A 9,360-nucleotide genomic window follows, 5' to 3' on the forward strand; every position below is an offset into this window, starting at 1 on the left:
TAAATAAATAAATAAATAAAATTTTAAGTTTAAAAGAAAATCTCCCCCCATCTTAAAATATTATATCTTTGCACTTCCTGGTCCTTCCAAGGTACCATATTCACAATAAAATGCTGGACCCCTAGAAAGTCAGATATGTAGAAAGAATCTCCTCCTAAGAAGGAATATAAGTTTAAAAAAAAGAAACTCATGAGAAAAAGTTGCTCTTGCAAGACTCCTGCTCAAATTCAAAAACTTAAAACATTTGGCATAAAATTTCAAGAAACAAATTTTAGAACCAATTGCTGAAACCAAACCATATCCTAAACCATTTTTATTTTCATCATAAATCACTCCCAATGAAACTCTCTAGACCCCCAACAATGCTCATCCTAGTATCTATTTATAGTGTTCCCTATAAAATACAGCAGGTAAGCTTTGGTCACCCTCAAGTATTCGCCTGTTATAGTTAAATATAAAAGTAAATTATTCATTAAGTGGTTCAGTTATAATGACTCCGAAGCAACTGTTATTTACCTGGGAAACACTCTAAATCAGCTTTGGACCACATGCTGTTGTTAGTCCTTATGTTTAACAGATAGTTTGTAACAACTCCAAGAACCATGTTGTTTAAGGAGTAAATAATCCTCTGAAAATCATAATTATATGATATATTATTGTCAGAGATACAACAATTGGGTAAATTATTAAAAGTGTCATATCTAAAACAAAACAAAATGACTCCCATTAAAACAGGTCTTTTTTTGATGTACTGGGAATAGAACCCAGAGCCTCAAGCATGCCAGCCAAGCAGTTAACAACTGAGCTCTATCCCCATCCCCAAAAGGTATTTTCATACCACCTTTCGGGCAATATACACTTGTAAAAAGTGGGGGTTTTCCTATAATCCCTGTGATGGCTAATCTTTGTGTGTGTATATATGTGTATGGTATGTGTATATGTTCATGTGGGTTACAGAAGTATGTTGTTGCACCCAGCTTTTTCATGAGTACCAGGGACCCAAACTCAGGTCCTCACATGGCAGTCACTTTACCACTGAGCCATCTTCCGAGCTCCATGTGCTATTTAATCTTGATTGATTGAGCTTTAGAATTACTGTGGAAACAAAGCTCTAGGTATGTCTGTGCGTGGTGGGGGATCTAGATTAGGTTAATCGAGGTAGGAAGATCCACCCTAAATGTGGGTGGCAGAATTCCACAGGCTAGAGTCTCAGACCAAATAAAAAGGAGAAAGCAAGCTGGGCACAAGCATTCTTTGCTCTGTGTTTCGTGACTGCAGATAAGATTTAACCAACTGTCTCAAGCTGCCGTTACCATGACTTCCCTACCATAATGGACTGAACCTTCTAATTGTGAGACATAATGAACCCTTCCTTCCTTAAGTTACTTTTATTGGGTATTTTGTCACAGCAACAATACAAGTAACTAATACAACCCCCAAAGAAAGAATTGAATAGGAATAATTACCTAATTCCCTTCTACATTCCAAATTAAATACATACAACAAAAAAGTCAAAGTTACTGTGCCAATACTAACTACCCTCTTTAATACTTAGGATTGTTGGGGTTGGGGATTTAGCTCAGTGGTAGAGGGTTTGCCTAGCAAGCACAAGGCCCTGGGTTTGGTCCTCAGCTCAAAAAAAAAAAAAAAAAAAAAAGAAGGGATTGTCCTATTTTCAGTGACTTTAACTATTATACTACATTTTAACACCAGAACACAGAAAAGCTATGTACATGCTTTTCAAACAGTGATGGAGACTTGGGGAAAGCAAAGGACTGCCTCTCCTGCAGGATTCTACTGGGTCATTCTATACATAAGAAAAATAGACAAGTCATTGGAATTTTGGTTCTTCCCAGCGTGAGTTCTCCAAAGACTATCTCTCCTGGCGATTATGACTAAAGACTGACAGAAACCTGAGAGGGGAAAAAAACCACTTGCCAACTTTGAAAGTAAACAAAAGGAGGTGAGTTTGAGAGAACAGGTGGGTCCCTCCCTTTTTTCTTTTCTCATGCAGTTTTATCTTAAAGGCTGGCCTCAGTCTCAGACTGGCTTATCTATAGCTAAAGTTCCATTAGAAACATGTCTTTCTACCCAGAGAAACGGGAACCATTAACCCAGTGAGTGCACAGTAGGAGTGCATGGGAGGAATTCTAGAAGGGAAAGAACTGGAGAGCCAGGAATGCCAGAAGCAAACAGAAGCCAAGGTAGCAAAGGCTCTGAGGACTTACCCTCAATAGGACTGACAAGTCGCAGACTAACTACTGTGCGATTCAGGGGCAGGACAGGCCCAAAGCACCATTCAAACCACTGCTCTCAGAAGAAAGATTAAGAGCCTAATTGGGTTGATTGCCTGTGAAAGTGAAAATGTGAACATTCTCATAAAGGTTCTTAAAGGACTCAGAACCAATCCAAAATAACACTGACAATGTTATGGTAGTAATACAATCTATTACTTAACTGAAGAAACAGGAGAACATGACTAATTCTCAAAGGAAAGAAACAACCAGCAAATACCAACCCTAAAATTACCTAGGTGTTATAATTATCAAAGAAAGACCTGAAAGGAGCTATTACAACTATGTTCTGTGAGATAAAGGAAAATATATTTGAAATGAATGAAGAGACAAAATTCTCAATAGAGGAATTCAAACTTTAAAAAAAAGTATTTATTTTTATGTGTATGAGTGGTTTGCCTGCATGTATGTAAGTATACTACATGTGTGCAATGCCCATGGGAGGTCAAAAGAGGACATCGAATCCCCTGGAATTGGAGTAACTGATGGTTGTTAGCCACCGTGTTGGGTGCTCTCTGCAAGAGCAGTCAGTGCTCTTAACTGCTGAGCCATCTCTTGTCTTGAATACAAACTTTTAAAAGGGAGTTATTTGGAAACTTCGAAATTGAAAACATGGTATCTGAAATTGAAAAAATATCTCATTGGATAGGCTCAATAGCTAAATCTAGATAAGAAAATATTAAGTGAAGATAGATTGATAGAAATGACTCGAATTGAAGAACACAGAGAGAAGGGATTGAAAAACTTGAGTAAAGGCTCCAGACTGTTAGATTCCTAGATGGGGATTAACATCCTTGGAGGCCATTAAGAATGGACCCCTCCCTCATCTTTGACTTTAGACCCCATCTCCTGTTTCCTCAGTAACACTAAAAAGGGAACCATCATAACTGCCCTTCCTTAGGGTTTAAAATACTATATGAAAGGATGGCGATATCAGGGCTTTGCTGAGACCCACTAAGAGAAAGCAATTCCTCTAGGCCAAAAGAATTCTAGTTCTGGTCTCGGGTAGATACATGACATTCTTTTCTGCTCTGAAAACTGGAGCTTTGCATGCTATTGTCCCCTTCTGTTAGAGTTAATCCAGCTAGGCCTGTCAACATCTGACCAGGAATCCACCCTCAAGAAAGCTGCTCCCACTGAAGACCTGGTAGGCAGAGGGAGGAACAGTTATCCCCTTAATGAAATGATGTGCCTGTCCCTCCCAGAAGCCCCTCCCCCATGCATTGCTTATAAAGCTTCTGCCACGTGGTTCTAAGCCTGCTCGATTGTTTTTACTCAAAATGTGTACCTTTACTCCCTCTATAGCTTCTTTGGCTACTGTCCAAAAATCCTAAGCATACTTGGTCTAACACTCAATTGATTCACTGTCTGTAGACATCCACATCCTGCTTGGAGAACTCCATGACAGAATCTGCCTGTTTTCTTGGACCCTGACTCAAAAGACTGTGACTTTCTCTCCTCTTCCTCACTCCCTCCTCTCTGGAGCTGCTGAGGTTTATAGCTTGCCTGCTCCGTTGTTTATCTCTCAAATGCTAACAGAACTGTCCTTGAGCTTCCCTTCAAGTTCATTTCTAACTTCTTTTATTAGCAATACTATGAGTCCACAAAAAGAAATCCCTGGTAACACAAACCTTAAAGATAATTTTCAAAAGGTAACTTTTACAAAGTAATTACTAGAGGTAACAAGCAAAGTAAGTGCTAGGCTCAAGGTTAATACACAAATAGCAATCGTATGTTTATATATCACCAGGAAACAACTTGAAAAATATCTTTAAAACCATTCACAATATCAACAAACATCATAAATCACCATAAAAATAAAATTAGGATGACGCACCATTGGTCGAATAACTGCCTGGCATCACAAAGCCCTGGGTTTGACCCCCAGCATGACATAAAACCAGGTGTGGTGATACAGCCTATAATCCCAGCACTCTAGAGATGGAGGAAGAAAGATCAGAAATTCAAGATCAGGTACATATGGAGTTCTAAACTAGCCTGGGTAAATGAGACCCTATCCCAAAAAGAATAAAAAAAAGATGACCAAATACTAAAAACTACAAAATACTGCTAACAAAAATTAAGGATAACATAGAAAAATAAATCATGCTTATGGATCTAAAAACTCATTATTAAGCTAGGCATGGTGGTGCATGTCTGTAGTCTCAACACCTGAGAGTCTGACACAGGATTCCCACAAGTTCAAGGCCAGCCCAGATGACATAGTGAATTCAAGGTCAGATTGAGCTATACATCAAGGCCCTTTCATAAATAAATAAATAAATAAATAAGCAAATAAACATTATTATAAAGATGGCCATATCCCTATAGTGAACTATATGTACTTCATGAGATAGCAATAAAAATTTCAGGAGGCCTCCACCTTTAGTAGAAACTGACAACCTAATTCTAAAATTTATATGACAATACAAAGGATCTAGAACAATCAAAGGAATTAACAAGGAGAAAGAAAGAAAAGAGCAAACTTAGAGGGCCTGATTTCAAGACTACAAAACTCCAGAAATCAATACAATTGAGTATTGGTGAAAAAAATAGATATGAACAGAATAAAAACCAGAAATAGACCCCTATAGAAATGACAATTGATTTTCTGACAAAGCTGGAAAAGTAGAAAGGAAAGTCATTTCAACGTACAAGCCCAGCCAACTGGCTGTTTGAAATAATTAAGCAGCTACTCTCCTCTCATATCAGACATAAAAATAGATCATTGACATATACGTAAACGGAAAACCACAAAATTTCTAGGAAAAAAGTCTTCACAACTTTGGGTTAGGCAAAGTCTCTTAAATGGGACTCCAAAATCATGAACAATAAAAGGAAAACATAGATAATTGGGCTTAACCAAAACTTAAAACTTTTGTTCTAAGACACCATTAAAAAACTAAAGTGTTGGGGCTGGAGAGATGGCTCAGCAGTTAAGAACACTGACTGTTCTTGCAGAAAACTTGGGTTTGAATCCCAGAACCCACATGGCATTAACAACTGTCCATAACTCCAGTTCCATGGGATCTGACACCCTCTTCTGTCCTCTGAGGGCATTGCATGACATGGGTGCACTTACATACATGCAGGCAATACACACAAGCACATAAAATAAAAATAATAAATAAATAAATTTTTAACCTAAAATGTGGAGCTGGAGAGATGGCTCAGCAGTTGAGAGCACTGACTGCTCTTGCAGAGGATCCAGGTTTGATTTCCAGCACCCACATGGTGGCTAACGGTTGTCCTAACTCCAGTTTCAGAGGATCCAATGACCTCTTCTGAACTCATCTGACATCACAGGACAGGGGTGCACTTGCATGCATGCAGGCAATACAGTCAAATAAATTGTTTTAAATAAATAAAATGTGGGCGCTGGAGTGCTCTTGCTGAGGACTCAAGTTCAGTTCTCAGCACCTATGTCTGGCCACTCACAGTTGGCTATAACCCCAGCTCCAGCAAGATCCAACACCTTTGCCCTCTGCAGGCACACTCAAGTGCACATACCCACCCTCCTACCCCCATACACATAATTAAAAATAAAATGGGGCCAGGCATGGTGGCTCATGCCTTTAATCCCAGCACTCAGGAGGCAGAGGCAGGCAGATCTCTGTGAGTTCAAGGCTAGCCTGGTCTACATAGTGAGTTCCAGGACAGCTGGGGCTACAGGGAGACCCTGTCTTTAAAAGACCAAAAATAAATAAATAAATAAATTAATTAATTAATTAAATTAAATAAATCTAAAAAGAAAACAACCTTAAAGGCAGACTGTGGATATAGTTCATTGGTAAAACATATCTGTATAATACACACAAGGTCCTGAGTGACCCTGAGTTTGAGGCCCAGCAGGGGGTGTGGAGGGCATAAAAAAAGTAAGTAAAAGACTGGAAAAAAATATTTGCAGCATGTATCAAAGGGCTTCTGCAGAGAATTTATAGAAAACTCTTACAACTTAACCCAAACAACCCAGTTTTTTTTTTTAACGGTTAAAATATTGCAACAGACACTCCAACAAAGAGGATATACAGATGGTCAATCAACACATGAAAAGATGCTCAACATTATTAGCTATCAGGGAAATGCAAGTTGAAATCATGATGAAATACCACTACATATTCACTAGATTGGCTAAACTTAAAACGACTGAGCACTCCCAGTTCCCAAACTCTATGACTGCTGCTGGTAAGACTGTAAAATGGCACAATCACTTTGGAAACCATTTTTTCAGTTTCCAAAACTTAAGCATACACCTGTGATAAGATCCAGGGGAAATAAACACACTTGGACACACAAAGACCTGTGCATGGTGCGCCTGGTGGCTCAAGTTTATAATCCTAACTACTTCCAACTACTTCTGAGGCTGATACGGAGGATCACAAATTCAAAGCCTATCTGGATCACATAATGAGAGCCTGTCTCAAAAAAGACTAAAGATCCAACTTATAGGCAGAAGCAATGGGTAGCTCTATGGATTCTATTTCTAGTAGACAAGAAAACCACGTATCATTGTAAAACATCTAGAAGTGATAAATAAGCTATTAAACTTTTTTTTCTATTTTCTTTTTTTTTTTTTTTTTTTTTTCCTTTCTTGAGACAGGGTCTCCCTGTAGCCCCAGCTGGCCTGGAACTCTCTATGTAGACCAGGCTCGCCTCAAACTCACAGAGATCTGTCTGCCTCTGCCTCCCCAAAACAAACATCTTCTTAAGCATGTAATTTGAGGTAAACATAAGAGAACCAGGAAGAGGTTATTAGTCACATACGCACAGGGCTTTGGAGTCTTTGAATTGTGTGCATGTGCATGTATGTTCATGTGGAGGCCAGAGGATTTTAAAACATTTTTCATTTATTATTTTTATTTTGTGCATATGAGTATATTGCCTGCGTGTAAGTGCACCTGTACCTGTACCATGCAATGTCTACAGAGGTCAGAAGAGGGCATTGGATCAGCTGGAACTGGAGTTATGGACTGTTGCTAGTTGCCATGTAGGTGCTGAGAATTGAACCCGGATCCTCTGCAAGAGCAGCCAGTTCTCTTAACTGTTGAGGCATCTCTCCAGTCCCAAAGATTATTTATTTATTTATTTATTTATTTATTTATTTATTTATTTATTATTTATTGTGAGTTTGGATCTCTCACTGGCCTGAAACTCACCCAGCAGGCCAAGCTAGGACACCTGTGAGTCCCAGGGATCCACCTGTCTCCACCTCCCCAGTGCTGGGATTCCTAGTTCTCCCCATCATACCCAGCTGTTTTGTATGGGTTCTGGGGCTCACACTCAGTTTCCCATGTTAGTTTTAGTGACTGAGCTATTTCTCAGCCAAGTACTTTGGCTCTGACAGTCATTCAGAATCTAGGACAGAGATGTCCCCATATTCCTGAGATCACTGAAGAGCTATGCTCTTAATGAAAGGTTGGGAGTAGCAAACCAAGATAAAAATAAGAATAAATAATTCGCCGGGTGTGGTGGCACATGCCTTTAATCCCAACACTCAGAGGTGGTCCTGGAGGAAACTTGGAAGACTGCCTTAGGAATGAGCTCTTCTGAGAACACATAACCGTAGCCTAGTCTCACGTGGATTTACGATTTGAATTTATCCCTGTAGTCAGAGAACCCCAAAGTAGATAAATTAACTTACAAAGTGATCCAGACTGGAAATATCCCTGAGGCACCTGACAGAAAGAAAAAATAATTTCTCAGTGTGGCAAAAGCCTTAACCACGCCTTACAGATGAGCTCACAGCCCAAAAGAACAGAATCCACAATAAGGCTGGAAGGCAGTATGCGCACAACTGGATAACTTTTGAGTAACATTTTGTGGGGAGCTATTAATTTTTCTAAGCTGGGTAAACTCAAATAGACCATAAAGTCTGGTGCCTTTTTCCTTGGTGAAAAAATACTTAGAACTCCATTAGAAAGAACTCGGAATGATTCTGCCATAAGGGCTCGTGAAACGAAGGATGCAAGTGATAAAATACCATATAAAGCTTGAGACTTCATTTTAATGAAAAGAGTGCAAAGATTATATTTGTATGTGCATTAAGCAGAAATACATATCCCAATTTATCAAAGTTAAGGATTTGGAGAAACTGATGGGAAAGAGTTTTTATTATTTTAGTATTATTTGGATACTTCTATTCTTACAACAAGAAAAGGAAATACTCTAAAGAGGTCTTTTGTTTGCAACAATAGCAGTTATTTGCCTTTAGAGTACTGGACAAAACGTCATTTTTCTAAATACAGCACAGCTGCTGGCTACATGAAGGTCACGTGTGATAGCTCATCCTGGGTGTCAACTTGACTAGATCTGGGATTAACTGGAATGAGAGGGCTCTTCTTGATTGGATCATCTGAAGCTGGAAGACACACCCTAAATGTGGGTGTTACCTTCTGGTGGCAGCCCATATAAAAGGCCATGGCAGCGACTGCCTGGCTTCTTGCTGCGACTGCCTGGCTTCTTGCTGCTTGCCTTCTCTCTCGCTGGTGAGGTGGTCTTGCTGCTGTAGACTGAAGACTAGCTGACCTTTTGGAATTCATCAGACCTTCAGCGCCAGATTGGGACTACTGAAACATCCAGCCTCATGGACTGAGCGACTATGATTCTCAGCCTCTCCAGTGTGGTGCAGCCATTGTTGGACTACTCGGACTCTTGCGAGCTAAGCTGATAAATCTATACATATATATTCATTCTACCGATTCTGTTTCTTTGGAGAACCCTGACTAACACAGATTGTGGTACCAGGAGTGGTTCTAGAGAAACAGAATTGAAAGGATGAATTTCTTTAATGGGCTTGTTGGTATTTGGTGCAGGCTCTCCAACTCAGAGTCCTCAGGTAGAATGGAGAGCACTGAAAATCCGTGGTGTAGACTATTTGAAATATGGAGATAGACACATTTGAATCTCCTAACTCACCTCTTGTGAAGAGCAAGAAATTTAGTGACTCTATACATAAAACATTTGACAATTTGTGGAAAAATAAGAAAAATAGTGATGCTGGCTGGTTACTTCTAGCATCTCTGGATAAAGTGATGAAGATAAACAATGAGCTTAATGATAAAATTGA

Source organism: Nannospalax galili, unplaced genomic scaffold (assembly GCF_000622305.1).
Source record: "Nannospalax galili isolate Female #2095 unplaced genomic scaffold, S.galili_v1.0 scaffold336, whole genome shotgun sequence".
Classification (NCBI taxonomy): domain Eukaryota; kingdom Metazoa; phylum Chordata; class Mammalia; order Rodentia; family Spalacidae; genus Nannospalax; species Nannospalax galili.